Consider the following 13,468-nt stretch of genomic DNA (forward strand, 5'->3'; position numbering starts at 1 on the left):
CAAGGCTAAGAACACTTTGCATAGTTCTAGACTATGAAGATTTTCCCCTTTGGTTTTTTTCATAAAAGATTTATAGTTCTTGTATCTTATATTTTGAGTTATAGGTCAAGATTAATTTTTTTTGTCTACGGATGTCCAATTATTCCAACACTGCTTGTTACAAAGCTATGCTTCCTCCATTGAATTGTCTTTGCACTTTGTCATTAAGCTGGGTATATCTGTGAGATCTACTCCTGGGTTATCTATTCTGTTCCATTGACCTATGCATCATATCTTCTTTTGCACTGGGCCTCAGAAATTGTGCAGCCGACCTTGTTTAACTGAGCAATCCCTCCAACTCACATTTCCACACCACCCTCATCTGCCACTACTTCAGGGCACAGAGAAATGGATAACACAGAAAAATATCCAGTCCTCACTCGGTGGCTCCTGAAGGAAAATAAATTTCCCAGGTATTATAGAAAGACTGCCAAGAAGTCACCCCACTGAAGCACCTCACTGAGCAGACAGGGAGGTTAACATACATGCAGAGCCACCCAAGAATGAGTAGGTTCAAGGGAAAAAGCATGCACTATGCAAACACCTCCCAAGAACTTAGCACACAAAACTAACCCTGAAGATAATTAACTCAAAAAACAGAGGAACACTTCCCTACAGTGACTTTTCATGATAACAAGTCAAAGAGAACATGAATTCAATAAAACTCAAGGACAAGATGGAAAACAACAAAATGGTATGAAAAGGAAGACTGCAGACTTAATGAAACTGAGGATCAAAACATTACAAAACAAATCAGCATGTTGGAAATGCCAAGAAACAGACTCTACCACAGCTGATGATTAAATTAAAGACAGATGGGGAAAAGGGGGTTACAGAATTGGCAGTGAACAAAGATTCAAAAGTCAAAAAAATTAAAGCAACTGGAGGGAAACATTGCTATGCAGGTCAGGTGAAGATGATTCTGTATTACAATGATTGGTGTGCCTATAGTGAAAAACCCAACAAGTAGAACAGAAATTTTCAAAGATGAAACACAAGATAATTTCCCTGAATTTTTGTTCAGTTGCTAAGTTGGGTCCGACTCTTTGTGACCCCGTGGACTGCAGCATGCCAGGCTTCCCTGTCCTTCACTATCTCCTGGAGTTTGCTCTTGTCCACTGAGTCAGTGATACCAACCAACCATCTCATCCTCTGTCTCACTCTTCTCCTCTGCCCTCAATCTTTCCCAGCATCAGGGTCTTTTCCAATGAGTCAGCTCTTTGCATCAGGTGGCCAAAGTATTGGCACTTCAGCTTCAGCATCAGACCTTCCAATGAATATTCAGGACGGATTTCCTTCAGGATTGACTGGTTTGATCTTGCTGTCCAAAGGACTCTCAAGAGTCTTCTCCAGCTCCACAATTTGAAAGCATCGATTCTTCAGTGCTCAGGCTCCTTTATGGTCCAACTCTCAAATCCATACATGACTACTGGAAAAACCATAGATTTGACTATATGAACCTTTGTCAGCAAAGTGATGTCTCTGCTTTTTAACATGCTGTCTAGGCTTGTCATAGCTTTTCTTCCAAGGAGCAAGCATTTTTTAATTTCATGGCTGCAGTCACCATCTGCAGTGATTTTGGAGCCCAAGAAGAGAAAATCTGTCATTGTTTCCACTTTCCCCCCTTCTACTTGCCATGAAGTGATGGGACCAGATGCCATGATCTTAGTTTTTTGAATGTTGAGTTTTAAGCCATCTATTTCACTCTCCTCTCCCAGCCTCATCAAGAGGCTCTTTAGCTCCTCTTCACTTTCTGCCATTAGGGTGGTATTATCTGTATATCTGAGGTTGTTGATATTTCTCCCAGCAATCTTGATTCCCTGAATTGGGGAGAGGGGGAAGTCTGGAAACTGAAAGGTCATATCACTGTCAATCTGAAAGTTGAGAATTATATTTTACTCAGAGGCTATTACTGAGGACTCTAGCCCAGGAATCAGCTTCTCAGATAGTGCCAAGAAACTGTCCTAAAGAGGTAAGAGAAGTATGTGTGTATAGGAGATTTTGCTAAAAAAAAAAAAAAAAAAAAAAAATCAAAAGAACATCAAAAGATTACTGGTAAACACACAGAAAACAGACATCTCATGTTAATGATTTTAGTGCTTTTCTGCATTGGGGAAGATGTCTGATTTCACCATCCTGAATTCCCCTCAGGACATACCATCAGGGTGGCTACAGCAGTTGACAGTAGGCAACACTCGCTGTTTACTAGAATGGCAAGCAACAAATTTTGTCCACACTACATGACAAGAAATTGGATACAGAAAGCTCAATTTCCTATCAAAGCCACCAAACTTCCATCATAAGGATTTTTTCAGGTACCAGGTAGCAGAATCTAGATGGCCTCAGCATTCAGATGAATGCTGAATGCCCCATGGCAGCATTCAAAGCCAGAAGATGGGGACTTCCCTGGTGGTCTAGTGGCTAAGGCTCCATGCTTCCGACACAGGGGTCCTAGGTTCGATTTCTGGTTCAGAAACTAGAGCCCACAGGCCACAGCTAAGAGTCTGTATGACACAACTAAAGATCCCACATGCTGCAACTAAGACTAGGTGCAGCCAAACAAATATATAAATATTTTGAAAAATTTTAAAAATATTATGCCACTAGAAAAAAAAAAAACAGAAGACCACACAGAAATGTGTGCTACAACAAAGAATGTGTGATAGCTCTGTGTGTATGCTGTTATGATGTCCATTTAATGTTATTTCCAGGTGGTGGGATTTAGGATGGGTTTTTTTTTTAATGCATTATTTGAACTCTTTAGAATAAACAATATCACTGTTATCAAACTAAAAGGGCTCTGGATCCCAGTTTTCATTGTAGTACTGTTAGGGGAAGCACACTGACCGAAACCGCCCACCCTGGCCAGGCACCAGAGTAACCATTTGCATGAGCTGGTTTACAGCAGGAGGTCCCGGTAAGGAACACAGAACTAATAGGCCACCACCCACCAGAAGAGTTCAGGAAAGGTCAAAAGAAGACACCACATGTTCGATCACCCCCCAGAATCCTTCTTGCTGGCTTCCATCTTTGCTAAGCAATGCATGTGCCACCAGGAAGGACTCTGTGTCAGAATGATTGGCCAAAGAACCAGGAAACTAATCCCATCACCACAAAACCCAAGACTGCATGCCACATGGCACAGCAGTTCTCCTGGGTTCCCTCACCCTACTACTCTTCACCCGGGTACCCTTTCCAATAAAATACCCTTTTTTGCTTTGTCAGCATGTGTGTCCCCTCGGATAATTCATTTAAAAGTGTTAGACAGGAGCCCACTTTGGGGCCCTGGAAGGGCTCCCCCTTCCGGCAACAGTACAGGTGGTGGGGTAGAGCAAAGATTCCCCCACAGCACCAGTTCCCAGGATACCAGCAAAATGGCCTACAAATCAACTCAATTCTGATGCTCTCTGCCTGGAGACAGCACCAGATCCACAAGTTAAGGGCTCAAACAGCACTCTGTCTCCTTGCCTTACTTCAGATGCCAGTCACAAGCACAAGTTATCACCTGGTTTCTGACCAACCAGCTATAGACTAGAGTTCCAATGACCCCTGCCTTAGGTTGGATTAATGTCCTAGAGCAGCTCACAGAACTCAAAGAAATATTTTACTTACTAGATTATTACCAGTTTACTATAAAAATATGTAACTCAGGAAGAGCCAGATGGAAGAGAAGCATCAGGCCAAATGGGGAGAAAGGAGCACAGAACTTATACTCGCTCCAGGAGTGCCTCTCTCTCCAAATCTCCACATGTCAGCCAACCCAAAAGCTCTCCGAACTCCATCCTCTTGGATTTTTACGAAAGTTTCATTACATAAGTATGATTGCTTAGATCAATGATCTTTAGCTACTGACTCATCCTCCAGCTTCTTTCCTTTTGCCTCTTTTTCCAGCCATTCTCCTTTTCTCTTTTTTTTTTTTTTTTGGAGGGGGGCTCTTTTCAGTTTATTGCATGAAAGAGTTACACTAGTTCAAGTCAAAAGCAGACCCCAAATGGTTACATTATACAAGCTGTGAGGTTTTTAAACTTGTGACAAGGGACAGAAAGGAAATTCTACTCATTGCAAAAACAAAATCCTCATTTAAGCTTCAGTCAACCCAAAGCATTTAAAACCCATGAACTTTCATCTGGTCATGCTAGCCAGTCTCTATGAAGAACTGGCATGTGTTCTTGTGCTGGTCACCCTGTAGCTGAATTACTCCTCCATATTCTGGCTGTTCAATTGCAGTACCAGTGCAGGCAAACTAGTTCCTCTTTATCATAATCATCAGCAATCCCTTGACAGTAGTAAGGGTCTTTCTGCCATTTCTCTGTTGAATTCTTATATAGATATAATCCTCAATGCTAGCAGGAAGGCATAGCAGAGGGGGTTGGAGGGTGGGACTAAAAGTTCCAACCCTCTAAATCACCAGGTTGGTTCTCCTAGTAACCAATCTTCATCCTAGGGCTCTCCAAAAATCAGTTAATTAATATAAGAAATACCTTCAAATTCTCACCACCTAGGACACTCCAAGGGTTTGAGAGCTGTGAGCCAGGAACCACAGACACCATTTGATCATCTGAATGACAAAATATATATTTCTTACAATCACAATATTGCACAAACTGATGGTGATTTTTCTTAAAAAAAAAAAAAAAAAGATTTAAAGCAAATATGCAAGATATTAGCAGCAGTGTTGTCCTAAGTGGAAGGAACGGGGATGATTGCTTTCTTTTTTGCTGTGCATCTTTTAATTTCTAAAAATTAACAAGTTAATAGGAGCAGAGACAAAAAACTTCCTGCTGAAAGAACTGCCATGAACCTAGTTAGAAGAAGAAGGAGATGGTATCATCCAGGAACTAAGAACAGGACAGTGTGGAAAAGAAAGTCACACATGGTGAGGCAGATGAGTGGGAAAACCACCAGCAGAGCTTGCAGGCCACACAGGAGACTTAGAAAGTCATACAAAAGCTTGCCCCTGATCAAAATTTAATCTATTCCAAAACTTCACTTTCCACTCTCAGCCCACAACTAAAAATAATTTTTACATACCGAAAAATTGGACTTGCCTGGTGGTACAGTGGATGGGAATCCACCTGTAAATGCAAGGGACATGGATTCGATGATTCCCCTGGTTGGGGAAGATTCCACATGCCTCAGGGTAACAAGGCCCACAACAAGGGCTCTAGGGCTCTAGGGCCCAGGAGCCACAACTACTGAGCCCACATGATGCAACTACTGAAGCCTGCGTGCCTAGAGCCTGTGCTCCATAACACAAGAAGCCACTACACTACTAAGAAGCCTGTGCACTGCAATGAAGAGCAGACCCTGCTCACTGCAAGTGCGGAAAGCTCACTTGCAGCAACAAGGACCAAGCACAACCAATAAGTAAATAAATAAATTTTTTGAAGTTTTTTAAAAATGAATAAATGCTGAAAAATTAACAATGTTCAGAGTCGTCTGCACACCACCATGGCCAAAGCAGTGAACTTCACAGACAACTTTGTCCTTCAGTCAGCTACAGTACCTTTCCATCCTATTAATAAAAAAACTCTTCTTGTGTTCTAGGATAGTTTTAGTAAAAAAGTCATACAGTTCAGTTCAGTTCAGTCACTCAGTCATGTCCAACTCTTTGCGACCCCATGAATTGCAGCACGCCAGGCCTCTCTGTCCATCACCAACTCCTGGAGTTCACTCGGACTCACGTCCATCGAGTCAGTGATGCCATCCAGCCATCTCATCCTCTGTCATCCCCTTCTCCTCCTGCCCCCAATCCCTCCCAGCACCAGTCTTTTCCAGTGAGTCAACCCTTCGCATGAGGTGGCCAAAGTACTGGACTTTCAGCTTTAGCATCATTCCTTCCAAAGAAATCCCAGGGCTGATCTCCTTCAGAATGGACTGGTTGGATCTCCTTGCAGTCCAAGAGACTCTCAAGAGTCTTCTCCAACACCACAGTTCAAAAGCATCAATTCTTCGGTGCTCAGCTTTCTTCACAGTCCAACTCTCACATCCATACATGACCACTGGAAAAACCATAGCCTTGACTAGACGGACCTTTGTTGGCAAAGTAATGTCTCTGCTTTTCAATATGCTGTCTAGGTTGGTCATAACTTTTCTTCCAAGGAGTAAGTGTCTTTTAACTTCATGGCTGCAGTCACCATCTGCACCTGACCTGCCTCTTGAGAAATTTGTATGCAGGTCAGGAAGTAACAGTTAGAACTGGACATGGAACAACAGACTGTTTCCGAATCGGAAAAGGAGTACATCAAGGCTGTATATTGTCACCCTGCTTATTTAACTTATATGCAGAGTACATCATGAGAAGCGCTGGGCTGGAAGAAGCACAAGCTAGAATCCAGATTGCTGTGAGAAATATCAATAACCTCAGATATGCAGATGACACCACCCTTATGGCAGAAAATGAAGAGGAACTAAAAAGCCTCCTGATGAAGGTGAAAGAGGAGAGTGAAAAAGTTTGCTTAAAACTCAACATTCAGAAAATGAAGATCATGGCATCTGGTCCCAACACTTCATGGGAAATAGATGGGGAAACAGTAGAGACAGTGTCAGACTTTATTTTTGGGGGCTCCAAAATCACTGCAGATGGTGACTGCAGCCATGAAAAAAGGTCATACAAAAGATATTAAATATGTCTCATAATTAAAATAGTGCTAAATCAACTCCAACAAGCTGCAAATGAAAAATCAGCTTGGTCCTTATATATAAAACTCTGTTTAGTATTTCAAAGTTTCTCCAGCAACTTCATCTCAAATGTCAGCAAAGATAATAGTCCTTTGGACTGCAAGGAGATCAAACCAGTCAATCCTAAAGGAAAACAACCCTGAATATTCACTGAAAGGACTGATGCTGAAGCTGAAGCACCAATACTTTGGCCACCTGATGCAAAGAGCTGATTCATGAGAAAAGACCCTGATGCTAGGAAAGACTGAAGGCAGGAGAGAGAGGACAAGATGGTCGGATGGGATCACCGACTCAATGGACATGAGTTTGAACAAGCTCTGGGAGATGGTGAAGGACAGGGAAGCCTGGCCTGCTGCAGTCCATGGGGTCACAAAGAGTCGAACACAACTGAGCAACTGAACAACAACAATCAAACATATAAAACTAGATGGCAGCACTTGCCTGCCTTTTTAGGACACAAATGGCAGTCACACTGCTGTCATCTTTTAACATCAAAAATAATTAGGAATCAAAACAGAAATTCTATGAATTGTTACAGTTTAATTTTGCTTATAAATTCCAAACAGTCTAAACATCTGTACATATTTTTCTTACTACTTAGTTTGCCCAAAACAAGTTCGAGATCATGACCTCTTGACAGCTATACTTATTTAGTATATGCGAGAAGAAAAAGATCCACAAGGTAAAAAGGATTTTTATTAAAACCAATATGGTTCCCACAAGGATCCAGTGCAGAATGCAGAGAGTAAATAAAGAGTTGGTGGCTACTCTGTTCCTACTGTAGCAGTCCCCCCTAGCCTTGACCTCTGTTTTCCTGCAGCCAGGCAGGCAGCCACCTTCTCAGGAGCACATACCCTGCACTCTCCTGAGAACACCAGTGGTCCAGAAGCCCAGGTCTCTGTTTCAAAGTCCCACTAAAGGGTTGGTCAACAACCATCATTTCTGCGTGAAATTCACATAGTCAACAGAGAAATGAAATAACATCGTACTTCTATAGCTCTTTTTAGTTAACATACATTTCCTTTCAGGGAATTCCCTAACAATCCAGTGGTTAATGGGGCTTCTTCAGTGGCCCAGCAGTAAAGAATCCACCTACAATGCAGGAGATGTGGGTTCAATCCTTGGGTTGAGAAGATCCTCTGGAGGACAGCATGGCAACCCACTCCAATATTCTTGCCTGGAGAATCCCATGTTCAGAGGAGCCGGGCAGGCTACAGTCCATGGGGTGGCAAAGAGTTGGACATGACTGAAGTGACTTAGCACTCATGCTTGCCAGTAGTTAGGACTGAGCTCTCACTGCTGAGGACCTGGGTTCGATCCCTGGTTGAAGAACTAAGATCCAACAAGAAGCAGAACAGAAAAAAAAAAAAAAAAAGAATCCCTTCATATGCATCAGCTCATTTAATTTTCACAATATTGTAAGGCAATTATCCATATCTTCATGCTACATATGAGGCACTAAAGCTCATAGATACTGAGCATATTACCTGAGGTCACGCTGGCAGAGCTGAATAGAGTCCAAGTCTTCTTGGCTCTAAATTCAGGTGGCTCTTCCCTTCACAACATTTGACAAAAGCAGTTGATCACCCTATCCCTAAAGTAGACCCATAGCCACTCCCTATTCCACCCCACCCAGTTACTATTCAATCACCCTAGTTTTTGCTTCTATAACCAAGAAGGACCCTGTGAGGCCTTCCTGGGACAGACTCCTCCCCTATATCCTCTGCTATAGCATCTTTCTGAAGTACCTAGATCATAGTATCTGACGCACACTGACTGGGTTGTTTTACAGATACTAAGACCATCATCAATTGGAAGAAATTAACTATTTGATGATTATAAACCTCCAGACATACTGGCACCTAAGGATTGATAATGTTAACCCCTGTGACCCCATTTTGTTTCCTCACCATCAACCAATCAGAGAACTGTACACAAGCTGATCCTACACCCTGGGACCACTCCCCATTTACCTGGCCTTTACAAATGCTTTGCTAAAACCCTTTGGGCAGCTTGGGATTTAAAGCACATGCCACCCATTCTCCTTGTATGAGAGCCTTTACAGTAAATGCTGCACTTTCCTTCATCACAACCCAGTGTCATTTAATTGGCTTCACTGTGCACAGGCAAGCAGACCCCAGTTTGACTCAGTAACACTTCCAAAAGTATTTTATATATTGTCTGTCTCTTTCTTTCCCCCTCATTTTGAACACATCCTCTAGAACATGTGTTCCAACAAAGTGGGGACTTTGTCCATCTTCTTCACTGCTGAATCACCAACACCTACAGCAGTATCTGAAACATAGCAGGTGGCAATAAAAATGAAATAAATAAATGAATAATGAAATATTTCTGGGGCAAAAGACTTATCCAACAGTCTTAAAATCTACAGCATGCTTAGGACTTGCAGTCATGTGGGGTGTTATAAAGTAATACACTTTTGAGACTCCTGGCTGGATTAAGAATCCACCCAATGTGACTGTCTTCCAATAAGACTGGTCTTCCAGAATACATGGCATCCTCTATTCTATGCATCATCACACCACGTCTGGCTCCAGGAATATTTACTTCTCATTTCTTATGAAAATCTAGTTTTGTAAGATATCTTTCATGTTTTCTGGCATATAGTTTTACTTATCTTTATTTCTACTGTTATATTAACACATACACATAATCTTATTATGGGTCTGTTACTTACAAATCATTAGCTTGATATAATTACACAGAAAAAGTAAATTGATTTTTTAAAAATAGTAACTAGATAGCAGGGATATGGTTTAAGGAATTCACAAATTGGCTGGAGTAAAAAAGAAAAAATGAAGAGGTAAGCAAAGAGAAAAAGATATAAATAACATTAATATAAAATATCATGATAGAGTGGCATAAGATTAGTTGCCATATTAAATATAAACAAATTACTTGCTATGGAAATTCACAGGAAGCATACCTGAAGCTGAACTTCAAAGAAAAAACTTTAAGAAAGACAGGGAATGAGTTTTAATTAGCCCTTGAAGAACAAGTAGGATTTATAAAAGTACAAAGACTGAAAACGTCATGAAAGCTCAAGGAAACTTGTTTTGCTAAGAAGAGAATATGGTTTAGAAGGTAATCAGGAAAAAAGCTCACAAAATAATGAGACCAATTCAAGTAAAGACCATTAATGCCAGGATGAGAAGTCTGAAATTTATAGGCAATGAGAGCCACTTAACGGTTTAATGCAGGGCTTTCCCATGATCAATGTGGTATTTTAGGAAAATTATTCTGACATGGAATGAGACAGAAGGATGAGAGGAAGCTGTCACTAATCTACTTGGCCTCTCTGTAGGGAGCTTTCCTTTTTATTCACTCAAGCTTTGAGAACAGTTATCCCCAAAAAAACAGTTTCTGGATGAACATTTCCAGAATGTTCACTGCTGCAAATACCTTATTTAATTGGAAGAGATCACAAATAACCACATCACAGTCTGACACCTTCAAGCTCTGCTGCTGTTGCTGTGTAGTTGCAAAGTCATGTCCGACTCTTTGTGACCCCACGGACTGTAGCCCGCCAGGCTCCTCTGTTCATGGAATTTTCTAGGCAAGAATACTGGAGTGGGTTGCCATTTCCAACTCCAACCTTCAAGCTCTACTTCATGATAAAGCTAAAGAAGACAAGTCACAGGGCCCTCCCTGGTGGCCCAGTGGCTAAGTCTCTGCACTCCCAAGGCAGGGGGCCCGGGTTGGATCCTGGTTGGGGAACTAAGATCTGGGGCAACTAAGCCTGAACCCACAGCACCTACTGAGCCTACATGCTGCAACTACTGAAGCCCATGCCCCCTAGAGGCTGTGCTCTACAACAAGAGAAGCCACCACCATGAGAAGTCCATGCCCCACAACAAAGAGTGGCCCCCATTCACCACAACTAGAGAAAGCCTGTGATCAGCAATGAGGACCCAGTGCAGCCATATATAAATAAAATTTTTTTAATATATTAAAAAAAAAAGGAATGTGAAGTGACTTAGCCAAGGTAACACAGAATGTAAGTAGTGGGTTCAAGAGTCACCTAGCCTCTTCATTGTACTACACAGCCTACCTTACCTTCACATGGCATTCAGGCCCTGAACAGTATAGCTCCAAACTGCCTCTCCAATCTAGCAAAATGTTTACATCTTTTATCTTGTATATATACAGTCAGCCTTCTATGTCCATGGGTTCCAAATCCACAGATTCAATCAACTACAGACTGAAAATATTCAAGAACAAATAAAAAATTCCAGAATATTCCAAGAAGCAAAACGTGAACCTGCTGCATGTTAGTACTAGTTACACAGGATTTACATTGTATTTACAACTATTTACATAGTATTTGGGCCTTCCCTGGTGGCTCGGGGTAAAGAACCCACCTGCCAAGCAGGAGACACAGGTTCAATCCCTAGGTCAGGAAGATCCCCTGGAGAAGGGAATGGCAACTCACTCCAGTATTCTTACCTGGAGAATCCCATGGCCAGAGGAGCCTAGCAGGCTACAGTCCATTGGGTCACGAAGACTCAGACACGACTTAGTGACTAAACACCACACCACATGGTATATACACTATATTAGGTATTTTAAGTAATCTAGAGATGATTTAAAGTACACAGGAGGATGAATATAGGTTATATGCAAATATTACATCATTTTATATAAGGGACTTCAGTAGTACGGATTTGAGTATCAGTAGGGGGTCCTGGACGGAGAAGGCAATGGCACCCCACTCCAGTACTCTTGCCTGGAAAATCCCATGGATGGAGGAGCCTGGTAGGCTGCAGTCCATGGGGTCGCTAAGAGTCGGATATGACTGAGCGACTTCACTTTCACTTTTCACTTTCATGCATTGGAGAAGGAAATGGCAACCCACTCCAGTGTTCTTGCCTAGAGAATCCCAGGGACAGGGGAGCCTGGTGGGCTGCCATCTCTGGGGTTGCACAGAGGCGGACACGACTGAAGTGACTTAGCAGCAGCAGGGGGTCCTGGAACCAATCCCCCATGAATACTGGGGGATGATTATAAATCAAAGTGGTTTCATTAATTCAATAATTTCATTATTTCAAAACAATCATAGAAAATCTGTTGATTTCTATGTTATCAGTAGTTGCTTAACCTGAATATACACATATTCTATGACTGAAAAGTAAAAGGAAAACCCCATTTAAAATGAAGCTAGGGGACATCTCTGGTGGTCCAGTGGTTAAGACTCTACACTGCCAATATAGGGAGAGCAGGTTTAATCCCTGGTGGGGAAACTAGGATCCTGTATGCCATGCAGAACAGCCAAAAGATAAATAAATAAATAAAAAGAAGGCAGAAGTCATGAAGGGGGAAGATCTCCCACACTATCCCTCATTACTGTCTGCAGATCCCAAACAGGAAGAGATGTAACTTGGATCTCCAACAGGAAGATTATTACTTTCCTTACTCCAAAAAAGAAAGAGTTCTCCTTGTCCAGCAACAGCCTCAGGCTGAAAAACTATTCAGCCAAAAGAAACCATCATCACCCTGAACACTCTCTTTCCTCCAATGGACTTTCTTTCAAAACAGCCCCCTCCAACTTCCTTATTCTCTAGAAAGTAACATTCCTCTCCTTTTGCCAGACTCGCCTATGGTTTTGCCACAGCTTGTGCATCCTGAATTGCAATTCCTCTACTATTTCCAAATATTAATAAGCCCATTTTGCTCGTAAAACACTGGCTGTTTTATTCTAAAGATCAACACAGCCTAGAAATTCTACTCCTAGTAAATGCCAACAGGAACATGTACAAAATTTCATCAAAAGACAAGTTCAATATTCACAGCAGCACAACTTACACAAGCCAAAAACCAAAAAAAAAAAAGGTCATAACCCAAATGTCTATCTATAATAGAAAATAAAATATATATACACAGAAAATATAAAATTGCAATGAGAATAAACAAACTACAACAACACACACACATGTGAATCTTACTAACACAATGCTGAGTGAAGAAGCTGGGCACAAAAAAGTACAGACTCTATGATTCCATTTACATGAAGCTCAAAAACTACATATTAGAAATTAGGGAGAGGGGTTTACCTGGTGGTCCAGTGGTTAAGAATCTGCCTTGCAATGCAGGGGACACCAGTTCAATCTCTAGGATGGGAGGATACCACATATCACAGAGCAACTAAGCCCGTGCACCACAACTACTAAGCCTGCACTCTAGAGCCCTCTAGCCACAACTACTGGGCCCATTCACCACATCTACTGAAGCCCGTGTGCCTAGAGCCCATGCTCCGCAACAAGAGAAGCCTCTACAACAAGAGAAGACACCGCAACAAGAAGCCCACTCACTGCAACTAGAGAAAACCCTTCAAACATCAACAAAGACCCAGCTACTGCTGCTGCTGCTGCTAAGTCGTTTCAGTTGTGTCCGACTCTGTGCGACCCCGCAGACGGCAGCCCACCAGGCTCCCCCGTCCCTGGGATTCTCCAGCAAGAACACTGGAGTGGGTTACCATTTCCTTCTCCCAATGCGTGAAAGTGAAAAGTGAAAGTGAAGTCACTCAGTCGTGTCTGACTAGTAGCAACCCCATGGACTGCAGCCTACCAAGCTCCTCCATCCATGGGATTTTCTAGGCAAGAGTACTGGGGTGGCTTGCCATTGCCTTCTCCGAAAGACCCAGCACAGCCCAATAAACAAATTTTTTAAAAGAAGTATTTTTTTTTTTTAAAGGAAGTTAGAGGAACTTCCCTGGTCGTTCAGTGGCCAA

General features: G+C 42.1%; 1 long non-coding RNA gene across 1 annotated transcript; it reads right to left on the minus strand.

The window, feature by feature from the left end:
* Positions 1 to 7,398: 7,398 nt before the first annotated feature.
* Positions 7,399 to 13,086, minus strand: LOC129631094 (uncharacterized). Its single transcript, XR_008703885.1, has 3 exons — positions 12,792 to 13,086; positions 8,208 to 9,015; positions 7,399 to 8,052 (listed from the first exon to the last, which is right to left on the minus strand). It is a non-coding gene; the product is annotated as an uncharacterized LOC129631094 (long non-coding RNA).
* Between the last annotated feature and the right edge of the window lie 382 nt (positions 13,087 to 13,468).

The sequence above is a fragment of the Bubalus kerabau genome, chromosome 17 (genome assembly GCF_029407905.1).
Source record: "Bubalus kerabau isolate K-KA32 ecotype Philippines breed swamp buffalo chromosome 17, PCC_UOA_SB_1v2, whole genome shotgun sequence".
NCBI lineage: Eukaryota > Metazoa > Chordata > Mammalia > Artiodactyla > Bovidae > Bubalus > Bubalus kerabau.